We start from the raw sequence: 26,096 nt of genomic DNA on the forward strand, positions 1-26,096 counted from the left end.
GCTATGGAACGCATATGCGTTCCACTGCTCCCGGAAGTCACGAGTCATGTGACAGGAAGTCGTAATTCATGTGTAGCAGAGGCTGTGGAACGCATATGCGTTCCACGGCTCCCGGAAGTCACGAGTCATGTGACAGGAAGTCGTAATTCATGTGTAGCGGAGGCTGTGGAACGCATATGCGTTCCACGGCTCCCGGAAGTCACGAGTCATGTGACAGGAAGTCGTAATACAGGTGACCTGTAGGACCTGAAGGTCCTCAAACCACCAGTGATGCACACTCTGCTCACGCAGTACGCGCCCTCACCGGAATCACCAATGAGAATACGGCACTGGATATAAAAATAATCAGCACTCCATACTTCCCCACATCACGTGCAGCCTTATCCACTCTCACCCCAGGCACAGGTAAGATACCGCTAGTGAGTGAATGGGACCATAGGTGTCTTTTACACCTATATACTAGCCATTGCTGACCTGTTACGCTGTCTTAAAAGTATAATCCCTATTCTTATATTACATAGGATACCTCCAGTTCTCTAAACTCTGAGTGAGACAGCTTTCTCAAACTGGTAATATGAACTTTGTTTTATGCACCTTTAGTTCCAGTTAATGTATTGGTAGACTCTTTGGCCTCCCATGAGGTTTATATCCATAAGTTTGTAATTTGACCCATGTGAAATGTTTTCTCATAAAGCATAGCCTCTTCTATTATTTTCTATCTTATGAAAAAATTTGGTGCATACATTATATTTTAATTCGATTATATCCATGCATTTTCATCCTCCTGCTGTTTACACACTACATAATGGAATTCATTGTATATGGATTATTGCATTAATTATTCGTTTGTTTATACCTAGTGATGACCCTGAGAAAGACCGCCCTAAAGGTCGAAACGTTGGTCTGTTTTCCTTTACCTTGGGCTCATACCCTGTTCTGTGTAACAAGGGGCATATGTAAATAAAATTTATAATTTTTTCAAGCATAACTATTGGAGTGCCGAAGTTTTCTTGATACAGAGTATCTGCTGGTAACAGCAATTTTGTGGAATCGTTTCACCACTTTTTTAGACCATCCTTTGCAAGGCCACAGGAGACAAGAAGTCTAACACATAGTCAACGCCTAGAGAGGATGGTACAGGAGTATCTCCAAGTGAACATCGAAGCCATGACTGTGTCACTGGACCCTTGCTCATTTTGGGATTCCAATCTGGAAAAATGTTGGAGCTCGCCACTCACGCCTTGGAGATCTTGTCATGCCCTTCAGCCAGCGTTCTCTCTGAATGTGTGTTCAGTGCTGCTGGTGGTGTGCTGACAGATAAGCGCACGTGGCTGTCCACTGAGAATGTAGACAGACTCATGTTCATAAAGATGAACAAATCATGGATCCGCAAGGACTTTTCTACCCCTGTGTCATCCTGGGGAGATTAAAAGCTTGAGGATTTGGTAAAATCACCTCACCAACCGTTTTAAGCAACTCTGGGGCAATTGATGCCACTTAAGTGGTGTCTGTGCCACAATTTTTGGAAAAAATGGAGACTCTTTTTGGAGTCCCTTGCTGTGTTTTACGTGACGTTGGCATCGTCAATTCCAGGTGGGTTGGGTCGCCCCCCCCCTTTTAACTGTAAGAAACTACATACACTATGGCTTGGGGTAACACAGATGATTGAGTCTGAAGAGCTGTTTACTCAGAGGTCTGGTCCAAAGCTTCAGTGTCTGCTAGTCAGCGTAGAATTTTTAACTGCATCTAGCCTAGGCAATACTTTGGGCGTAGTAGCCCAGCTGCAAAGCAAGCTGCACCGCCTGTAGAATTTTTAAATGCATCTAGCCTAGGCAGTCTGTGGGGACCCCCAACCAAACCCAGACGCTCAGCCCCCCTACCGCCCCCCTTTCCTTGACAATACAATAATGTAACTCTTACAACTGAATGGGTGAGGATCGGTCACAGCTTTATTAACTCTTTATATTCATTCCATTAGAAAGGCATTTTATTTCTAAAATAATTCAGCTTGTTGCAGCATGCCCTGGGTCTCTACACCGGCAAGTTGGCCAACAAGTGTAACTCTCCAACATGTCCTTTCTATTTCCAGGCCACGGAGGATCCTGCGTACTCGTATGCAGGACTCTGACCCCCATCCATCACTCTTAACGCTTGTTCCACTCCGTCCTGGAGTCCTGACAGGAATATGTCCAGTCCAATATCCATTAAGTGAACACCGTTGGGCCGTATGAGACCTGCTTTATCTCCTTCCAGTTGTCGCTGTTGTATCACTACACCGCCTCTGTCTCTTCTAAATTTTGCCATCCGAATATTTATTACCCGCCTTGTCCGTTCGATGGCCGTGATGTCTCGCGCACCTTGCCATACAGCTATCGGCACAATCTCTGACCATACTATAGTTAGTTTTGTGAAAAATTCTCTGAAGCGCTCAGTGTCTAGTTTCATTATTTCTATTAGTTATGCGCTCTTGTGATGACCTAGGTCGTTTCCCCCGGCCTGTTAAACTAAGATGACCGGACCTCTTGCCTCTCTCCCTACCTTGATTACCTCCATTAGTACCTATGGCCATAGCAGGCCTCTAATACCTCTCCAGTTGAAATATGTGTTATGAAACTCTAATTTCCTCCCGCCTGGGCGGACTTTCGCCCTTTTTTATGCTCAATATATATACGAGTGGCCTATCACCCACACTGTTGGCTTAGAGTCACATGTAAAAGAAACAAACCACGTTAGGATAACAAGTCCGGTCTTATGTATCTCGCCAAACACGTGGATCGCCATCTCCCTATCCTCTGAACTTCTGTTTCTGACAGTCCTGCTCTTGCTGCTTCCGTGTCCGCGCCTATGCGGAATGAGTGTGTCCCATAATCTTTGGGGTGGTTCCCTGCCGATGTTATGCATTTATTAAATATAGCTTGGAACTGGTATCTTGATAATGGCATTCCATCAATGTGTGATAGGAAGAAATTACTTTGTGATCTGATGGTTATATATGTTTTTACTATTGTTACCCGACTCAGTGTACCGTTTGTGGGTTGTAGAAGTACCCAAGTGCCCCTGCCCGCTGGAACCATTTTCGATTGGTGTATGCGTAGACGTATTGCATTATTGGCTATGACTACGTCCTGGTGTAATAAGCCTCCACTGGTGGCATTTTGGATTGAGGGACTAATTCGCTTATGCATAGCGCCTCGAAGAAGGCGATCGCAAATGCAGTAGACAGTAGTGTTGCTTAAAATTGTGAGTGTCATGTTAATGGTGTTAGGGATATGATGTGAGAAATCAGTTTTAGTGACATGGGACGGGACGTCTACACTCCTGACTTGGCTGACCCCTTTTCCACCCTTTTATGGATTGTCTGATGATGAATCTCTTTGTCACATCTCCCCAATTCAGTAGTTGGAAGTGAAATGCTACTCCGGTCAGACACCGCTGCGCTGACGCCCCTGATATGCCCCTCATCATTAGCTGGTGGAGAAATTCTATGGTGACTTGTGATCTGGCTTGTTCACATTGGTCAACCCGTCTGCCTGCTGCTAGTCGTGTCCACTCTTCCCATGCCTTACCGTATGCTTGCCACGTCGACGAGGCAACTGATGCTCTGATTAATGGCATCAACTATTTGCCACTAGATCCCATAGGGAGGGTGGGCAACTGTTGCCCGATGGGTGGGCGTTGGGGAGGAGCTCTGTGAAAATCTGCCAATTGAATTGTGATAAAGCGTTAGCAGCAGCTTTAGACCCCTCTGCATCGTGGCTAGCGGGAACCCATACATTGTGTTTCCGGCTTAGTAGGCCTAGCACTGGGAGAGAAGATGATGCCATCTTATTAATGCAGTGCACTAGGCTGGTGTTTTTTGCTATGAAGCGTATATTTTTGTTAGCCAGGCGCGCGCCCCATATTTCTATTGCTACCACTATTGGGAAGAAAAATTATTTTCCGGGATAGATGCAGCTAAAAATTATTATTAATTTCAAAGCTGGTGGAGCTTGGTATAGATGGCCTAATACAATGAGTACCACACACTGCTACAAGCCCAAATATTTTTTCAGAGCTAGATGCTGATAAAAATTATTTTTAATTTGTAACCTGGTGGAGGTTAGTATAGATGGACTAATAGAACAAGTCCCACACACTGCTACATGCCCAAATATTTTTTCAGAGCTAGATGCAGATAAAAATTATTTTGAATTTGCAACCTGGTGGAGGTTAGTATAGATGGACTAATAGAACAAGTCCCACACACTGCTACAAGCCCAAATATTTTTTCAGAGCTAGATGCAGATAAAAATTATTTTGAATTTGCAACCTGGTGGAGGTTAGTATAGATGGACTAATAGAACAAGTCCCACACACTGCTACAAGCCCAAATATTTTTTCAGAGCTAGATGCAGATAAAAATTATTTTTAATTTGCAACCTGGTGGAGGTTAGTATAGATGGACTAATAGAACAAGTCCCACACACTGCTACAAGCCCAAATATTTTTTCAGAGGTAGATGCAGCTAAACATTATTTTGAAATTGCAACCTGGTGGAGGTTAGTATAGATGGACTAATAGAACAAGTCACACACACTGCTACAAGCCCAAATATTTTTTCAGAGCTAGATGCAGATAAAAATTATTTTGAATTTGCAACCTGGTGGAGGTTAGTATAAATGGACTAATAGAACAAGTCACACACACTGCTACAAGCCCAAATATTTTTTCAGAGATAGATGCAGATAAAAATTATTTTGAATTTGCAACCTGGTGGAGGTTAGTATAGATGGACTAATAGAACAAGTCCCACACAGTGCTACAAGCCCAAATATTTTTTCAGAGCTAGATGCAGATAAAAAATATTTTGAATTTTCAACGTGGTGGAGGTTAGTATAGATGGACTAATAGAACAAGTCCCACACACTGCTACATGCCCAAATATTTTTTCAGAGCTAGATGCAGCTAAAAATTATTTTGAATTTGTAACCTGGTGGAGGTTAGTATAGATGGACTAATAGAACAAGTCCCACACACTGCTACAAGCCCAAATATTTTTTCAGAGCTAGATGCAGATAAAAATTATTTTGAATTTGCAACCTGGTGGAGGTTAGTGTAGATGGACTAATAGAACAAGTCCCACACACTGCTACAAGCCCAAATATTTTTTCAGAGCTAGATGCAGATAAAAATTATTTTGAATTTGCAACCTGGTGGAGGTTAGTATAAATGGACTAATAGAACAAGTCACACACACTGCTACAAGCCCAAATATTTTTTCAGAGATAGATGCAGATAAAAATTATTTTGAATTTGCAACCTGGTGGAGGTTAGTATAGATGGACTAAAAGAACAAGTCCCACACAGTGCTACAAGCCCAAATATTTTTTCAGAGCTAGATGCAGCTAAAAAATATTTTGAATTTTCAACCTGGTGGAGGTTAGTATAGATGGACTAATAGAACAAGTCCCACACACTGCTACATGCCCAAATATTTTTTCAGAGCTAGATGCAGCTAAAAATTATTTTGAATTTGCAACCTGGTGGAGGTTAGTATAGATGGACTAATAGAACAAGTCCCACACACTGCTACAAGCCCAAATATTTTTTCAGAGCTAGATGCAGATAAAAATTATTTTGAATTTGCAACCTGGTGGAGATTAGTGTAGATGGACTAATAGAACAAGTCCCACACACTGCTGCAAGCCCAAATATTTTTTCAGAGGTAGATGCAGAAAAAAATTATTTTTAATTTGCAACCTGGTGGAGGTTAGTATAGATGGACTAATTGAACAAGTCCCACACACTGCTACAAGCCCAAATATTATTGTAGAGCTAGATGCAGATAAAAATTAATTTTCATTTGCAACCTGGTTGAGGTTAGTATAGATGGAATGAAAGAAAAAGTCCCACACACTGCTACAAGCCCAAATATTTTTTCAGAGCTAGATGCAGATAAAACTTATTTTTGAATTTGCAACCTGGTGGAGGTTAGTATAGATGGACTAATAGAACAAGTCCCACACACTGCTACAAGCCCAAATATTTTTTCAGAGCTAGATGCAGATAAAAATTATTTTTAATTTGCAACCTGGTGGAGGTTAGTATAGATGGACTAATAGACCAAGTCCCACAAAGTGCTACAAGCCCAAATATTTTTTCAGAGCTAGATGCAGTTAAAAAATATTTTTAATTTGCAACCTGGTGGAGGTTAGTATAGATGGACTAATAGAACAAGTCCCACACACTGCTACAAGCACCAAATATTTTTTCAGAGCTAGATGCAGATAAAAATTTATTTTAATTTGCAACCTGGTGGAGGTTAGTATAGATGGACTAATAGAACAAGTCCCACACAGTGCTACAAGCCAAAATATTTTTTCAGAGCTAGATGCAGATAAAAATTCGTTTTAATTTGCAACCTGGTGGAGGTTAGTATAGATGGACTAATAGAACAAGTCCCACACACTGCTACAAGCCCAAATATTTTTTCAGAGCTAGATGCAGATAAAAATTATTTTGAATTTGCAACCTGGTGGAGGTTAGTATAGATGGACTAATAGAACAAGTCCCACACACTGCTACAAGCCCAAATATTTTTTCAGAGGTAGATGCAGCTAAACATTATTTTGAATTTGCAATCTGGTGGAGGTTAGTATAGATGGACTAGTAGAACAAGTACCCCACACTGCTACAAGCCCAAATATTTTTTCAGAGCTAGATGCAGAGAAAAATTATTTTGAATTTGCAACCTGATGGAGGTTAGTATAGATGGACTAATAGAACAAGTCCCACTCTGCTACAAGCACAAATATTTTTTCAGAGCTAGATGCAAATAAAAATTATTTTGAATTTGCAGCCTGGTGGAGGTTAGTATAGATGGACTAATAGAACAAGTCCCACACACTGCTACAAGCCCAAATATTTTTTCAGAGCTAGATGCAGATAAAAATTATTTTTAATTTGCAACCTGGTGGAGGTTAGTATAGATGGACTAATAGAACAAGTCCCAAACACTGCTACAAGCCGAAATATTTTTCAGAGCTAGATGCAGATAAAAATTATTTTGAATTTGCAACCTGGTGGAGGTTAGTATAGATGGACTAATAGAACAAGTCCCACACACTGCTACAAGCCCAAATATTTTTTCAGAGCTAGATGCAGATAAAAATTATTTTGAATTTGCAACCTGGTGGAAATTAGTATAGATGGACTAATAGAACAAGTCCCAAACACTGCTACAAGCCGAAATATTTTTCAGAGCTAGATGCAGATAAAAATTATTTTGAATTTGCAACCTGGTGGAGGTTAGTATAGATGGACTAATAGAACAAGTCCCACACACTGCTACAAGCCCAAATATTTTTTCAGAGCTAGATGCAGATAAAAATTATTTTGAATTTGCAACCTGGTGGAAATTAGTATAGATGGACTAATAGAACAAGTCCCACACAGTGCTAGAAGAACAAATATTTTTTCAGAGCAAGATGCAGATAAAAATTATTTTGAATTTGCAACCTGGTGGAGGTTAGTATAGATGGACTAATAGAACAAGTCCCACACACTGCTACAAGCCCAAATATTTTTTCAGAGCTAGATGCAGATAAAAATTATTTTGAATTTGCAACCTGGTGGAAGTTAGTATAGATGCACTAATAGAACAAGTCCCACACACTGCTACAAGCCCAAATATTTTTTCAGAGATAGATGCAGCTAAACATTATTTTGAATTTGCAACCTGGTGGAGGTTAGTATAGATGGACTAATAGAACAAGTACCCCACACTGCTACAAGCCCAAATATTTTTTCAGAGCTAGATGCAGAGAAAAATTATTTTGAATTTGCAACCTGATGGAGGTTAGTATAGATGGACTAATAGAACAAGTCCCACTCTGCTACAAGCACAAATATTTTTTCAGAGCTAGATGCAAATAAAAATTATTTTGAATTTGCAGCCTGGTGGAGATTAGTATAGATGGACTAATAGAACAAGTCCCACACACTGCTACAAGCCCAAATATTTTTTCAGAGCTAGATGCAGATAAAAATTATTTTTAATTTGCAACCTGGTGGAGGTTAGTATAGATGGACTAATAGAACAAGTCCCAAACACTGCTACAAGCCGAAATATTTTTCAGAGCTAGATGCAGATAAAAATTATTTTGAATTTGCAACCTGGTGGAGGTTAGTATAGATGGACTAATAGAACAAGTCCCACACACTGCTACAAGCCCAAATATTTTTTCAGAGCTAGATGCAGATAAAAATTATTTTGAATTTGCAACCTGGTGGAAATTAGTATAGATGGACTAATAGAACAAGTCCCAAACACTGCTACAAGCCGAAATATTTTTCAGAGCTAGATGCAGATAAAAATTATTTTGAATTTGCAACCTGGTGGAGGTTAGTATAGATGGACTAATAGAACAAGTCCCACACACTGCTACAAGCCCAAATATTTTTTCAGAGCTAGATGCAGATAAAAATTATTTTGAATTTGCAACCTGGTGGAAATTAGTATAGATGGACTAATAGAACAAGTCCCACACAGTGCTACAAGAACAAATATTTTTTCAGAGCAAGATGCAGATAAAAATTATTTTGAATTTGCAACCTGGTGGAGGTTAGTATAGATGGACTAATAGAACAAGTCCCACACACTGCTACAAGCCCAAATATTTTTTCAGAGCTAGATGCAGATAAAAATTATTTTGAATTTGCAACCTGGTGGAAGTTAGTATAGATGCACTAATAGAACAAGTCCCACACACTGCTACAAGCCCAAATATTTTTTCAGAGTTAGATGCAGATAAAAATTATTTTGAATTTGCAGCCTGGTGGAGGTCAGTATAGATGGACTAATAGAACAAGTCCCACACACTGCTAGAAGCCCAAATAATTTTTCAGAGCTAGATGCAGATAAAAATTATTTTTAATTTGCAACCTGGTGGAGGTTAGTATAGATGGACTAATACAACAAGTCCCACAAAGTGCTACAAGCCCAAATATTTTTTCAGAGCTAGATGCAGTTAAAAAATATTTTTAATTTGCAACCTGGTGGAGGTTAGTATAGATGGACTAATAGAACAAGTCCCACACACTGCTACAAGCCCAAATATTTTTCAGAGCTAGATGCAGATAAAAATTAATTTTAATTTGCAACCTGGTGGAGGTTAGTATAGATTGACTAATAGAACAAGTCCCACACACTGCTACAAGCCCAAATATTTTTCAGAGCTAGATGCAGAAAAAAATTATTTTGAATTTGCAACCTGGTGGAGGTTAGTATAGATGGACTAGTAGAACAAGTCCCACACAGTGCTACAAGCCAAAATATTATTTCAGAGCTAGATGCAGATAAAAATTCGTTTTAATTTGCAACCTGGTGAAGGTTAATATAGATGGACTAATAGAACAAGTCCCACACACTGCTACAAGCCCAAATATTTTTTCAGAGCTAGATGCAGATAAAAATTATTTTTAATTTGCAACCTGGTGGAGGTTAGTATAGATGGACTAATAGAACAAGTCCCACTCTGCTACAAGCACAAATATTTTTTTCAGAGCTAGATGCAGATAAAAATTATTTTGAATTTGCAACCTGGTGGAGGTTAGTATAGATGGACTAATAGAACAAGTCCCACACACTGCTACAAGCCCAAATATTTTTTCAGAGCTAGATGCAGATAAAAAAAAATTTTAATTTGCAACCTGGTGGAGGTTAGTATAGATGGACTAATAGAACAAGTCCCACACACTGCTACAAGCCGAAATATTTTTTCAGAGTTAGATGCAGATAAAAATTATTTTGAATTTGCAACCTGGTGGAGGTTAGTATAGATGGACTAATAGAACAAGTCCCACACACTGCTACAAGCCCAAATATTTTTTCAGAGCTAGATGCAGATAAAAATTATTTTGAATTTGCAACCTGGTGGAAGTTAGTAGAGATGGACTAATAGAACAAGTCCTACACACTGCTACAAGCCCAAATATTTTTTCAGAGCTAGATGCAGATAAAAATTATTTTGAATTTGCAACCTGGTGGAGGTTAGTATAGATGGACTAATAGAACAAGTCCCACACATTGCTACAAGCCCAAATATTTTTTCAGAGCTAGATGCAGATAAAAATTATTTTGAATTTGCAACCTGGTGGAAGTTAGTATAGATGGACTAATAGAACAAGTCCCACACAGTGCTACAAGAACAAATATTTTTTCAGAGCAAGATGCAGATAAAAATTATTTTGAATTTGCAACCTGGTGGAGGTTGGTATAGATGGACTAATAGAACAAGTCCCACACACTGCTACAAGCCCAAATATTTTTTCAGAGCTAGATGCAGATAAAAATTATTTTGAATTTGCAACCTGGTGGAAGTTAGTATAGATGGACTAATAGAACAAGTCCCACACACTGCTACAAGCCCAAATATTTTTTCAGAGTTAGATGCAGATAAAAATTATTTTGAATTCGCAACCTGGTGGAGGTTAGTATAGATGGACTAATAGAACAAGTCCCACACACTGCTACAAGCCCAAATATTTTTTCAGAGCTAGATGCAGATAAAAATTATTTTGAATTTGCAGCCTGGTGGAGGTCAGTATAGATGGACTAATATAACAAGTCCCACACACTGCTACGAGCCCAAATATTTTTTCAGAGCTAGATGCAGATAAAAATTATTTTTAATTTGCAAACTGGTGGAGGTTAGTATAGATGGACTAATACAACAAGTCCCATAAAGTGCTACAAGCCCAAATATTTTTTCAGAGCTAGATGCAGTTAAAAAATATTTTTAATTTGTAACCTGGTGGAGGTTAGTATAGATGGACTAATAGAACAAGTCCCACACACTGCTACAAGCCCAAATATTTTTTCAGAGCTAGATGCAGATAAAAATTAATTTTAATTTGCAACCTGGTGGAGGTTAGTATAGATTGACTATTAGAACAAGTCCCACACACTGCTACAAGCCCAAATATTTTTCAGAGCTAGATGCAGAAAAAAATTATTTTGAATTTGCAACCTGGTGGAGGTTAGTATAGATGGACTAGTAGAACAAGTCCCACACAGTGCTACAAGCCAAAATATTATTTCAGAGCTAGATGCAGATAAAAATTCGTTTTAATTTGCAACCTGGTGAAGGTTAATATAGATTGACTAATAGAACAAGTCCCACACACTGCTACAAGCCCAAATATTTTTTCAGAGCTAGATGCAGATAAAAATTATTTTTAATTTGCAACCTGGTGGAGGTTAGTATAGATGGACTAATAGAACAAGTCCCACTCTGCTACAAGCACAAATATTTTTTTCAGAGCTAGATGCAGATAAAAATTATTTTGAATTTGCAACCTGGTGGAGGTTAGTATAGATGGACTAATAGAACAAGTCCCACACACTGCTACAAGCCCAAATATTTTTTCAGAGCTAGATGCAGATAAAAAAAATTTTTAATTTGCAACCTGGTGGAGGTTAGTATAGATGGACTAATAGAACAAGTCCCACACACTGCTACAAGCCGAAATATTTTTTCAGAGTTAGATGCAGATAAAAATTATTTTGAATTTGCAACCTGGTGGAGGTTAGTATAGATGGACTAATAGAACAAGTCCCACACACTGCTACAAGCCCAAATATTTTTTCAGAGCTAGATGCAGATAAAAATTATTTTGAATTTGCAACCTGGTGGAAGTTAGTAGAGATGGACTAATAGAACAAGTCCTACACACTGCTACAAGCCCAAATATTTTTTCAGAGCTAGATGCAGATAAAAATTATTTTGAATTTGCAACCTGGTGGAGGTTAGTATAGATGGACTAATAGAACAAGTCCCACACATTGCTACAAGCCCAAATATTTTTTCAGAGCTAGATGCAGATAAAAATTATTTTGAATTTGCAACCTGGTGGAAGTTAGTATAGATGGACTAATAGAACAAGTCCCACACAGTGCTACAAGAACAAATATTTTTTCAGAGCAAGATGCAGATAAAAATTATTTTGAATTTGCAACCTGGTGGAGGTTGGTATAGATGGACTAATAGAACAAGTCCCACACACTGCTACAAGCCCAAATATTTTTTCAGAGCTAGATGCAGATAAAAATTATTTTGAATTTGCAACCTGGTGGAAGTTAGTATAGATGGACTAATAGAACAAGTCCCACACACTGCTACAAGCCCAAATATTTTTTCAGAGTTAGATGCAGATAAAAATTATTTTGAATTTGCAACCTGGTGGAGGTTAGTATAGATGGACTAATAGAACAAGTCCCACACACTGCTACAAGCCCAAATATTTTTTCAGAGCTAGATGCAGATAAAAATTATTTTGAATTTGCAGCCTGGTGGAGGTCAGTATAGATGGACTAATATAACAAGTCCCACACACTGCTACGAGCCCAAATATTTTTTCAGAGCTAGATGCAGATAAAAAATTTTTTTAATTTGCAAACTGGTGGAGGTTAGTATAGATGGACTAATACAACAAGTCCCACAAAGTGCTACAAGCCCAAATATTTTTTCAGAGCTAGATGCAGTTAAAAAATATTTTTAATTTGTAACCTGGTGGAGGTTAGTATAGATGGACTAATAGAACAAGTCCCACACACTGCTACAAGCCCAAATATTTTTTCAGAGCTAGATGCAGATAAAAATTAATTTTAATTTGCAACCTGGTGGAGGTTAGTATAGATTGACTATTAGAACAAGTCCCACACACTGCTACAAGCCCAAATATTTTTCAGAGCTAGATGCAGAAAAAAATTATTTTGAATTTGCAACCTGGTGGAGGTTAGTATAGAAGGACTAATTGAACAAGTCCCACACAGTGCTACAGGCCAAAATATTATTTCAGAGCTAGATGCAGATAAAAATTCGTTTTAATTTGCAACCTGGTGGAGGTTAGTATAGATGGACTAATAGAACAAGTCCCACACACTGCTACAATCCCAAATATTTTTTCAGAGCTAGATGCAGATAAAAATTATTTTGAATTTGCAACCTGGTGGAGGTTAATATAGATGGACTAATAGAACAAGTCCCACACACTGCTACAAGCCCAAATATTTTTTCAGAGGTAGATGCAGCTAAACATTATTTTGAATTTGCAACCTGGTGGAGGTTAGTATAGATGGACAAATAGAACAAGTCCCCCACACTGCTTCAAGCCCAAATATTTTTTCAGAGCTAGATGCAGAGAAAAATTATTTTGAATTTGCAACCTGGTGGAGGTTAGTATAAATGGACTAATAGAACAAGTCCCACACACTGCTACAAGCCCAAATATTTTTTCAGAGCTAGATGCAGATAAAAATTATTTTGAATTCGCAACCTGGTGGAGGTTAGTATAGATGGAATAATAGATCAAGTCCCACACACTGCTACAAGCCCAAATATTTTTTCAGAGCTAGATGCAGATAAAAATTATTTTGAATTTGCAACCTGGTGGAGGTTAGTATAGATGGACTAATAGAACAAGTCCCACACACTGCTACAAGCCCAAATATTGTTTCAGAGCTAGATGCAGATAAAAATTATTTTGAATTTGCAACCTGGTGGAGGTTAGTATAGATGGACTAATAGAACAAGTCCCACACACTGCTACAAGCCCAAATATTTTTTCAGAGCTAGATGCAGATAAAAATTATTTTGAATTTGCAACCTGGTGGAGGTTAGTATAGATGGACTAATAGAACAAGTCCCACACACTGCTACAAGCCCAAATATTTTTTCAGAGGTAGATGCAGCTAAACATTATTTTGAATTTGCAACCTGGTGGAGGTTAGTATAGATGGACTAATAGAACAAGTCCCCCAAACTGCTACAAGCCTAAATATTTTTTCAGAGCTAGATGCAGAGAAAAATTATTTTGAATTTGCAACCTGGTGGAGGTTAGTATAAATGGACTAATAGAACAAGTCCCACACACTGCTACAAGCCCAAATATTTTTTCAGAGCTAGATGCAGATAAAAATTATTTTGAATTCGCAACCTGGTGGAGGTTAGTATAGATGGACTAATAGATCAAGTCCCACACACTGCTACAAGCCCAAATATTTTTTCAGAGCTAGATGCAGATAAAAATTATTTTTAATTTGCAACCTGGTGGAGGTTAGTATAGATGGACTAATAGAACAAGTCCCACACACTGCTACAAGCCCAAATATTGTTTCAGAGCTAGATGTAGATAAAAATTATTTTGAATTTGCAACCTGGTGGAGTTTAGTATAGATGGACTAATAGAACAAGTCCCACACACTGCTACAAGCCCAAATATTTTTTCAGAGCTAGATGCAGATAAAAATTATTTTTAATTTGCAACCTGGTGGAGGTTAGTATAGATGGACTAATAGAACAAGACCACACACTGCTACAAGCCCAAATATTTTTTCAGAGCTAGATGCAGATAAAAATTATTTTGAATTTGCAACCTGGTGGAGGTTAGTATAGATGGACTAATAGAACAAGTCCCACTCTGCTACAAGCACAAATATTTTTTCAGAGCTAGATGCAGATAAAAATTATTTTGAATTTGCAACCTGGTGGAGGTTAGTATAGATGGACTAATAGAACAAGTCCCACACACTGCTACAAGCCCAAATATTTTTTCAGAGCTAGATGCAGATAAAAATTATTTTTAATTTGAAACCTGGTGGAGGTTAGTATAGATGGACTAATAGAACAAGTCCCACACACTGCTACAAGCCGAAATATTTTTTCAGAGCTAGATGCAGATAAAAATTATTTTGAATTTGCAACCTGGTGGAGGTTAGTATAGATGGACTAATAGAACAAGTCCCACACACTGCTACAAGCCCAAATATTTTTTCAGAGCTAGATGCAGATAAAAATTATTTTGAATTTGCAACCTGGTGGAGGTTAGTATAGATGGACTAATAGAACAAGTCCCACACACTGCTACAAGCCCAAATATTTTTTCAGAGCTAGATGCAGATAAAAATTATTTTGAATTTGCAACCTGGTGGAAGTTAGTATAGATGGACTAATAGAACAAGTCCCACACAGTGCTACAAGCCCAAATATTTTTTCAGAGCAAGATGCAGATAAAAATTATTTTGAATTTGCAACCTGGTGGAGGTTAGTATAGATGGACTAATAGAACAAGTCTCACACACTGCTACAAGCCCAAATATTTTTTCAGAGCTAGATGCAGATAAAAATTATTTTGAATTTGCAACCTGGTGGAAGTTAGTATAGATGGACTAATAGAACAAGTCCAACACACTGCTACAAGCCCAAATATTTTTTCAGAGTTAGATGCAGATAAAAATTATTTTGAATTTGCAACCTGGTGGAGGTTAGTATAGATGGACTAATAGAACAAGTCCCACACACTGCTACAAGCCCAAATATTTTTTCAGAGCTAGATGCAGATAAAAATTATTTTGAATTTGCAGCCTGGTGGAGGTCAGTATAGATGGACTAATAGAACAAGTCCCACACACTGCTACAAGCCCAAATATTTTTTCAGAGCTAGATGCAGATAAAAATTATTTTGAATTTGCAACCTGGTGGAGGTTAGTATAGATGGACTAATAGAACAAGTCCAACACACTGCTACAAGCCCAAATATTTTTTCAGAGCTAGATGCAGATAAAAATTATTTTGAATTTGCAACCTGGTGGAGGTTAGTATAGATGGACTAATAGAACAAGTCCCACACACTGCTACAAGCCCAAATATTTTTTCAGAGCTGGATGCAGATAAAAATTAATTTTAATTTGCAACCTGGTGGAGGTTAGTATAGATGGACTAATAGAACAAGTCCCACACACTGCTACAAGCCCAAATATTTTTTCAGAGCTAAATGCAGATAAAAATTATTTTGAATTTGCAACCTGGTGGAGGTTAGTATAGATGGACTAATAGAACAAGTTCCACACACTGCTACAAGCCGAAATATTTTTTCAGAGCTAGATGCAGAATAAAATTATTTTGAATTTGCAACCTGGTGGAGGTTAGTATAGATGGAATAATAGAACAAGTCCCACACACTGCTACAAGCCCAAATATTTTTTCAGAGCTAGATGCAGATAAAAATTATTTTGAATTTGCAACCTGGTGGAGGTTAGTATAGATGGACTAATAGAACAAGTTCCACACACTGCTACAAGCCCAAATATATTTTCAGAGCTAGATGCAGATACAAATTACTTTTAATTTGCAACCTGGTGGAGGTTAGTACAGATGGACTAATAGAACATGTCCCACACACTGCTACAAGCCCAAATATTTTTTCAGAGCTAGATGCAGATAAAAATTATTTTGAATTTGCAACCTGGTGGAGGTTAGTATAGATGGACTAATAGAACAAGTCCCACACACTGCTACAAGCCCAAATATTTTTTCAGAGCTAGATGCAGATAAAAATTATTTTGAATTTGCAACATGGTGGAGGTTAGTATAGATGGACTAATAGAACAAGTCCCACACACTGCTACAAGCCCAAATATTTTTTCAGAGCTAGATGCAGATAAAAATTATTTTGAATTTGCAACCTGGTGGACGTTAGTATAGATGGACTAATAGAACAAGTCCCACACTCTGCTACAAGCCCAAATATTTTTTCAGAGGTAAATGCAGATAAAAAATATTTTTAATTTGCAACCTGGTGGAGGTTAGTATAGATGGACTAATAGAACAAGTCCCACACAGTGCTACAAGCCCAGATATTTTTTCAGAGCTAGATGCAGATAAAAATTAAATTTTAATTTGCAACCTGGTGGAGCTTAGTATAGATGGACTAATAGAACAAGTCCCACACACTGCTACAAGCCCAAATATTTTTTCAGAGCTAGATGCAGATAAAAATTATTTTGAATTTGCAACCTGGTGGAGGTTAGTATAGATGAACTAATAGAACAAGTCCCACACACTGCTACAAGCCAAAATATTTTTTCAGAGCTAAACACAGATAAAAATTATTTTGAATTTGCAACCTGGTGGAGGTTAGTATAGATGGACTAATAGAACAAGTCCCACACACTGCTACAAGCCGAAATATTTTTTCAGAGCTAGATGCTGATAAAAATTATTTTGAATTTGCAACCTGGTGGAGGTTAGTATAGATGGACTAATAGAACAAGTCCCACACACTGCTACAAGCCCAAATATTTTTTCAGAGCTAGATGCAGATAAAAATTAATTTTAATTTGCAACCTGGTGGAGGTTAGTATAGATGGACTAATAGAACAAGTCCCACACACTGCTACAAGCCCAGATATATTTTCAGAGCTAGATGCAGATACAAATTATTTTTAATTTGCAACCTGGTGGAGGTTAGTATAGATGGACTAATAGAACAAGTCTCACACACTGCTACAAGCCCAAATATTTTTTCAGAGCTAGATGCAGATAAAAATTATTTTGAATTTGCAACCTGGTGAAGGTTAGTATCGATGGACTAATAGAACAAGTCCCACACACTGCTACAAGCCCAAATATTTTTTCAGAGCTAGATCTAGATAAAAATTATTTTGAATTTGCAACCTGGTGGAGGTTAGTATAGATGGACTAATAGAACATGTCCCATACACTGCTACAAGCCCAAATATTTTTTCAGAGCTAGATGCAGATAAAAATTATATTGAATATGCAACCTGGTGGAGGTTAGTATAGATGGACTAATAGAACAAGTCCCACACACTGCTACAAGCCCAAATATTTTTTCAGAGCTAGATGCAGATAAAAATTATTTTGAATTTGCAACCTGGTGGAGGTTAGTATAGATGGACTAATAGAACAAGTCCCACTCTGCTACAAGCACAAATATTTTTTCAGAGCTAGATGCAGATAAAAATTATTTTGAATTTGCAACCTGGTGGAGGTTAGTATAGATGGACTAATAGAACAAGTCCCACACACTGCTACAAGCCCAAATATTTTTTCAGAGTTGGTGCAGATAAAAATTATTTTTAATTTGCAACCTGGTGGAGGTTAGTATAGATGGACTAATAGAACAAGTCTCACACACTGCTACAAGCCCAAATATTTTTTCAGAGCTAGATGCAGATAAAAATTATTTTGAATTTGCAGCCTGGTGGAGGTCAGTATAGATGGACTAATAGAACAAGTCCCACACACTGCTACAAGCCCAAATATTTTTTCAGAGCTAGATGCAGATAAAAATTATTTTGAATTTGCAACCTGGTGGAGGTTAGTATAGATGGACTAATAGAACAAGTCCAACACACTGCTACAAGCCCAAATATTTTTTCAGAGCTAGATGCAGATAAAAATTATTTTGAATTTGCAACCTGGTGGAGGTTAGTATAGATGGACTAATAGAACAAGTCCCACACACTGCTACAAGCCCAAATATTTTTTCAGAGCTAGATGCAGATAAAAATTATTTTGAATTTGCAACCTGGTGGAGGTTAGTATAGATGGACTAATAGAACAAGTCCCACACACTGCTACAAGCCCAAATATTTTTTCAGAGCTAGATGCAGATAAAAAATATTTTTAATTTGCAACCTGGTGGAGGTTAGTATAGATGGACTAATAGAACAAGTCCCACACACTGCTACAAGCCCAAATATTTTTTCAGAGCTAGATGCAGATAAAAATTAATTTTAATTTGCAACCTGGTGGAGGTTAGTATAGATGGACTAATAGAACAAGTCCCACACACTGCTACAAGCCCAAATATTTTTTCAGAGTTAATGCAGATAAAAATTATTTTGAATTTGCAACCTGGTGGAGGTTAGTATAGATGGACTAATAGAACAAGTTCCACACACTGCTACAAGCCGAAATATTTTTTCAGAGCTAGATGCAGATAAAAATTATTTTGAATTTGCAACCTGGTGGAGGTTAGTATAGATGGAATAATAGAACAAGTCCCACACACTGCTTAAAGCCCAAATATTTTTTCAGAGCTAGATGCAGATAAAAATTATTTTGAATTTGCAACCTGGTGGAGGTTAGTACAGATGGACTAATAGAACAAGTTCCACACACTGCTACAAGCCCAAATATATTTTCAGTGCTAGATGCAGATACAAATTACTTTTAATTTGCAACCTGGTGGAGGTTAGTATAGATGGACTAATAGAACATGTCCCACACACTGCTACAAGCCCAAATATTTTTTCAGAGCTAGATGCAGATAAAAATTATTTTGAATTTGCAACCTGGTGGAGGTTAGTATAGATGGACTAATAGAACAAGTCCCACACACTGCTAGAAGCCCAAATATTTTTTCAGAGCTAGATGCAGATAAAAATTATTTTCAATTTGCAACCTGGTGGAGGTTAGTATAGATGGACTAATAGAACAAGTCCCACACACTGCTACAAGCCCAAATATTTTTTCAGAGCTAGATGCAGATAAAAATTATTTTGAATTTGCAACCTGGTGGAGGTTAGTATAGATGGACTAACAGAACAAGTCCCACACTCTGCTACAAGCCCAAATATTTTTTCAGAGCTAAATGCAGATAAAAAATATTTTTAATTTGCAACCTGGTGGAGGTTAGTATAGATGGACTAATAGAACAAGTCCCACACACTGCTACAAGCCCAGATATTTTTTCAGAGCTAGATGCAGATAAAAATTAAATTTTAATTTGCCAACTGGTGGAGCTTAGTATAGATGGACTAATAGAACAAGTCCCACACACTGCTACAAGCCCAAATATTTTTTCAGAGCTAGATGCAGATAAAAATTATTTTGAATTTGCAACCTAGTGGAGGTTAGTATAGATGGACTAATAGAACAAGTCCCACACACTGCTACAAGCCCAAATATTTTTTCAGAGCTAAACACAGATAAAAATTATTTTGAATTTGCAACCTGGTGGAGGTTAGTATAGATGGACTAATAGAACAAGTCCCACACACTGCTACAAGCCGAAATATTTTTTCAGAGCTAGATGCAGATAAAAATTATTTTGAATTTGCAACCTGGTGGAGGTTAGTATAGATGGACTAATAGAACAAGTCCCACACACTGCTACAAGCCCAAATATTTTTTCAGAGCTAGATGCAGATAAAAATTATTTTTAATTTGCAACCTGGTGGAGGTTAGTATAGATGGACTAATAGAACAAGTCCCACACACTGCTACAAGCCCAAATATATTTTCAGAGCTAGATGCAGATACAAATTATTTTTAATTTGCAACCTGGTAGAGGTTAGTATAGATGGACTAACAGAACAAGTCCCACACTCTGCTACAAGCCCAAATATTTTTTCAGAGCTAAATGCAGATAAAAAATATTTTTAATTTGCAACCTGGTGGAGGTTAGTATAGATGGACTAATAGAACAAGTCCCACACACTGCTACAAGCCCAGATATTTTTTCCGAGCTAGATGCAGATAAAAATTAAATTTTAATTTGCCAACTGGTGGAGCTTAGTATAGATTGACTAATAGAACAAGTCCCACACACTGCTACAAGCCCAAATATTTTTTCAGAGCTAGATGCAGATAAAAATTATTTTGAATTTGCAACCTAGTGGAGGTTAGTATAGATGGACTAATAGAACAAGTCCCACACACTGCTACAAGCCCAAATATTTTTTCAGAGCTAAACACAGATAAAAATTATTTTGAATTTGCAACCTGGTGGAGGTTAGTATAGATGGACTAATAGAACAAGTCCCACACACTGCTACAAGCCGAAATATTTTTTCAGAGCTAGATGCAGATAAAAATTATTTTGAATTTGCAACCTGGTGGAGGTTAGTATAGATGGACTAATAGAACAAGTCCCACACACTGCTACAAGCCCAAATATTTTTTCAGAGCTAGATGCAGATAAAAATTATTTTTAATTTGCAACCTGGTGGAGGTTAGTATAGATGGACTAATAGAACAAGTCCCACACACTGCTACAAGCCCAAATATATTTTCAGAGCTAGATGCAGATACAAATTATTTTTAATTTGCAACCTGGTGGAGGTTAGTATAGATGGACTAATAGAACAAGTCCCACACACTGCTACAAGCCCAAATATTTTTTCAGAGCTAGATGCAGATAAAAATTATTTTGAATTTGCAACCTGGTGGAGGTTAGTATAGATGGACTAATAGAACAAGTCCCACACACTGCTACAAGCCCAAATATTTTTTCAGAGCTAGATGCAGATAAAAATTATTTTGAATTTGCAACCTGGTGGAGGTTAGTATAGATGGACTAATAGAACAAGTCCCACACACTGCTACAAGCCCAAATATTTTTTCAGAGCTAGATGCAGATAAAAATTATTTTGAATATGCAACCTGGTGGAGGTTAGTATAGATGGACTAATAGAACAAGTCCCACACACTGCTACAAGCCGAACTATTTTTTCAGAGCTAGATGCAGATAAAAATTATTTTGAATTTGCAACCTGGTGGAGGTTAGTATAGATGGACTAATAGAACAAGTCCCACACACTGCTACAAGCCCAAATATTTTTTCAGAGCTAGATGCAGATAAAAAATATTTTTAATTTGCAACCTGGTGGAGGTTAGTATAGATGGACTAATAGAACAAGTCCCAAACACTGCTACAAGCCCAGATATTTTTTCAGAGCTAGATGCAGATAAAAATTAATTTTAATTTGCAACCTGGTGGAGGTTAGTATAGATGGACTAATAGAACAAGTCCCACACACTGCTACAAGCCCAAATATTTTTTCAGAGCTAGATGCAGATAAAAATTATTTTGAATTTGCAACCTGGTGGAGGTTAGTATAGATGGACTAATAGAACAAGTCCCACACACTGCTACAAGCCGAAATATTTTTTCAGAGCTAGATGCAGATAAAAATTATTTTGAATTTGAAACCTGGTGGAGGTTAGTATAGATGGACTAATAGAACAAGTCCCACACACTGCTACAAGCCCAAATATTTTTTCAGAGCTAGATGCAGATAAAAAATATTTTTAATTTGCAACCTGGTGGAGGTTAGTATTGATGGACTAATAGAATAAGTCCCACACACTGCTACAAGCCCAGATATTTTTTCAGAGCTAGATGCAGATAAAAATTAATTTTAATTTGCAACCTGGTGGAGGTTAGTATAGATGGACTAATAGAACAAGTCCCACACACTGCTACAAGCCCAAATATTTTTTCAGAGCTAAACACAGATAAAAATTATTTTGAATTTGCAACCTCGTGGAGGTTAGTATAGATGGACTAATAGAACAAGTCCCACACACGGCTACAAGCCAAAATATTTTTTCAGAGCTAGATGCAGATAAAAATTATTTTGAATTTGCAACCTGGTGGAGGTTAGTATAGATGGACTAATAGAACAAGTCCCACACACTGCTACAAGCCCAAATATTTTTTCAGAGCTAGATGCAGATAAAAATTATTTTGAATTTGCAACCTGGTGGAGGTTAGTATAGATGGACTAATAGAACAAGTCCAACACACTGCTACAAGCCCAAATATTTTTTCAGAGCTAGATGCAGATAAAAATTATTTTGAATTTGCAACCTGGTGGAGGTTAGTATAGATGGACTAATAGAACAAGTCCCACACACTGCTACAAGCCCAAATATTTTTTCAGAGCTAGATGCAGATAAAAATTATTTTGAATTTGCAACCTGGTGGAGGTTAGTATAGATGGACTAATAGAACAAGTCCCACACACTGCCACAAGCCCAAATATTTTTTCAGAGCTAGATGCAGATAAAAAATATTTTTAATTTGCAACCTGGTGGAGGTTAGTATAGATGGAGTAATAGAACAAGTCCCACACACTGCTACAAGCCCAAATATTTTTTCAGAGCTAGATGAAGATAAAAATTAATTTTAATTTGCAACCTGGTGGAGGTTAGTATAGATGGACTAATAGAACAAGTCCCACACACTGCTACAAGCCCAAATATTTTTTCAGAGCTAAATGCAGATAAAAATTATTTTGAATTTGCAACCTGGTGGAGGTTAGTATAGATGGACTAATAGATCAAGTTCCACACACTGCTACAAGCCGAAATATTTTTTCAGAGCTAGATGCAGATAAAAATTATTTTGAATTTGCAACCTGGTGGAGGTTAGTATAGATGGAATAATAGAACAAGTCCCACACACTGCTACAAGCCCAAATATTTTTTCAGAGCTAGATGCAGATAAAAATTATTTTGAATTTGCAACCTGGTGGAGGTTAGTATAGATGGACTAATAGAACAAGTTCCACACACTGCTACAAGCCCAAATATATTTTCAGAGCTAGATGCAGATAAAAAATATTTTTAATTTGCAACCTGGTGGAGGTTAGTATTGATGGACTAATAGAATAAGTCCCACACACTGCTACAAGCCCAGATATTTTTTCAGAGCTAGATGCAGATAAAAATTAATTTTAATTTGCAACCTGGTGGAGGTTAGTATAGATGGACTAATAGAACAAGTCCCACACACTGCTACAAGCCCAAATATTTTTTCAGAGCTAAACGCAGATAAAAATTATTTTGAATTTGCAACCTCGTGGAGGTTAGTATAGATGGACTAATAGAACAAGTCCCACACACGGCTACAAGCCAAAATATTTTTTCAGAGCTAGATGCAGATAAAAATTATTTTGAATTTGCAACCTGGTGGAGGTTAGTATAGATGGACTAATAGAACAAGTCCCACACACTGCTACAAGCCCAAATATTTTTTCAGAGCTAGATGCAGATAAAAATTATTTTGAATTTGCAACCTGGTGGAGGTTAGTATAGATGGACTAATAGAACAAGTCCAACACACTGCTACAAGCCCAAATATTTTTTCAGAGCTAGATGCAGATAAAAATTATTTTGAATTTGCAACCTGGTGGAGGTTAGTATAGATGGACTAATAGAACAAGTCCCACACACTGCTACAAGCCGAAATATTTTTTCAGAGCTAGATGCAGATAAAAATTATTTTGAATTTGCAACCTGGTGGAGGTTAGTATAGATGGACTAATAGAACAAGTCCCACACACTGCTACAAGCCCAAATATTTTTTCAGAGCTAGATGCAGATAAAAATTATTTTGAATTTGCAACCTGGTGGAGGTTAGTATAGATGGACTAATAGAACAAGTCCCACACACTGCTACAAGCCGAAATATTTTTTCAGAGCTAGATGCAGATAAAAATTATTTTGAATTTGCAACCTGGTGGAGGTTAGTATAGATGGACTAATAGAACAAGTCCCACACACTGCTACAAGCCCAAATATTTTTTCAGAGCTAGATGCAGATAAAAAATATTTTTAATTTGCAACCTGGTGGAGGTTAGTATAGATGGACTAATAGAACAAGTCCCAAACACTGCTACAAGCCCAGATATTTTTTCAGAGCAAGATGCAGATAAAAATTAATTTTAATTTGCAACCTGGTGGAGGTTAGTATAGATGGACTAATAGAACAAATCCCACACAGTGCTACAAGCCCAAATATTTTTTCAGAGCTAGATGCAGATAAAAATTATTTTGAATTTGCAACCTGGTGGAGGTTAGTATAGATGGACTAATAGAACAAGTCCCACACACTGCTACAAGCCGAAATATTTTTTCAGAGCTAGATGCAGATAAAAATTATTTTGAATTTGCAACCTGGTGGAGGTTAGTATAGATGGACTAATAGAACAAGTCCCACACACTGCTACAAGCCCAAATATTTTTTCAGAGCTAGATGCAGATAAAAAATATTTTTAATTTGCAACCTGGTGGAGGTTAGTATTGATGGACTAATAGAATAAGTCCCACACACTGCTACAAGCCCAGATATTTTTTCAGAGCTAGATGCAGATAAAAATTAATTTTAATTTGCAACCTGGTGGAGGTTAGTATAGATGGACTAATAGATCAAGTCCCACACACTGCTACAAGCCCAAATATTTTTTCAGAGCTAAACACAGATAAAAATTATTTTGAATTTGCAACCTCGTGGAGGTTAGTATAGATGGACTAATAGAACAAGTCCCACACACGGCTACAAGCCAAAATATTTTTTCAGAGCTAGATGCAGATAAAAATTATTTTGAATTTGCAATCTGGTGGAGGTTAGTATAGATGGACTAATAGAACAAGTCCCACAAACTGCTACAAGCCCAAATATTTTTTCAGAGCTAGATGCAGATAAAAATTATTTTGAATTTGCAACCTGGTGGAGGTTAGTATAGATGGAATAATAGAACAAGTCCCACACACTGCTACAAGCCCAAATATTTTTTCAGAGCTAGATGCAGATAAAAATTATTTTGAATTTGCAACCTGGTGGAGGTTAGTATAGATGGACTAATAGAACAAGTTCCACACACTGCTACAAGCCCAAATATATTTTCAGAGCTAGATGCAGATAAAAAATATTTTTAATTTGCAACCTGGTGGAGGTTAGTATTGATGGACTAATAGAATAAGTCCCACACACTGCTAAAAGCTCAGATATTTTTTCAGAGCTAGATGCAGATAAAAATTATTTTGAATTTGCAACCTGGTGGAGGTTAGTATAGATGGAATAATAGAACAAGTCCCACACACTGCTACAAGCCCAAATATTTTTTCAGAGCTAGATGCAGATAAAAATTATTTTGAATTTGCAGCCTCGTGGAGGTTAGTATAGATGGACTAATAGAACAAGTCCCACACACGGCTACAAGCCAAAATATTTTTTCAGAGCTAGATGCAGATAAAAATTATTTTGAATTTGCAACCTGGTGGAGGTTAGTATAGATGGACTAATAGAACAAGTCCCACACACTGCTACAAGCCCAAATATTTTTTCAGAGCTAGATGCAGATAAAAATTATTTTGAATTTGCAACCTGGTGGAGGTTAGTATAGATGGACTAATAGAACAAGTCCAACACACTGCTACAAGCCCAAATATTTTTTCAGAGCTAGATGCAGATAAAAATTATTTTGAATTTGCAACCTGGTGGAGGTTAGTATAGATGGACTAATAGAACAAGTCCCACACACTGCTACAAGCCCAAATATTTTTTCAGAGCTAGATGCAGATAAAAATTATTTTGAATTTGCAACCTGGTGGAGGTTAGTATAGATGGACTAATAGAACAAGTCCCACACAATGCTACAAGCCCAAATATTTTTTCAGAGCTAGATGCAGATAAAAAATATTTTTAATTTGCAACCTGGTGGAGGTTAGTATAGATGG

Source organism: Phyllobates terribilis, unplaced genomic scaffold, assembly GCF_046119375.1.
Source record: "Phyllobates terribilis strain yellow unplaced genomic scaffold, ASM4611937v1 Scaffold_4__5_contigs__length_816908805, whole genome shotgun sequence".
NCBI classification, from domain to species: Eukaryota; Metazoa; Chordata; class Amphibia; order Anura; family Dendrobatidae; genus Phyllobates; species Phyllobates terribilis.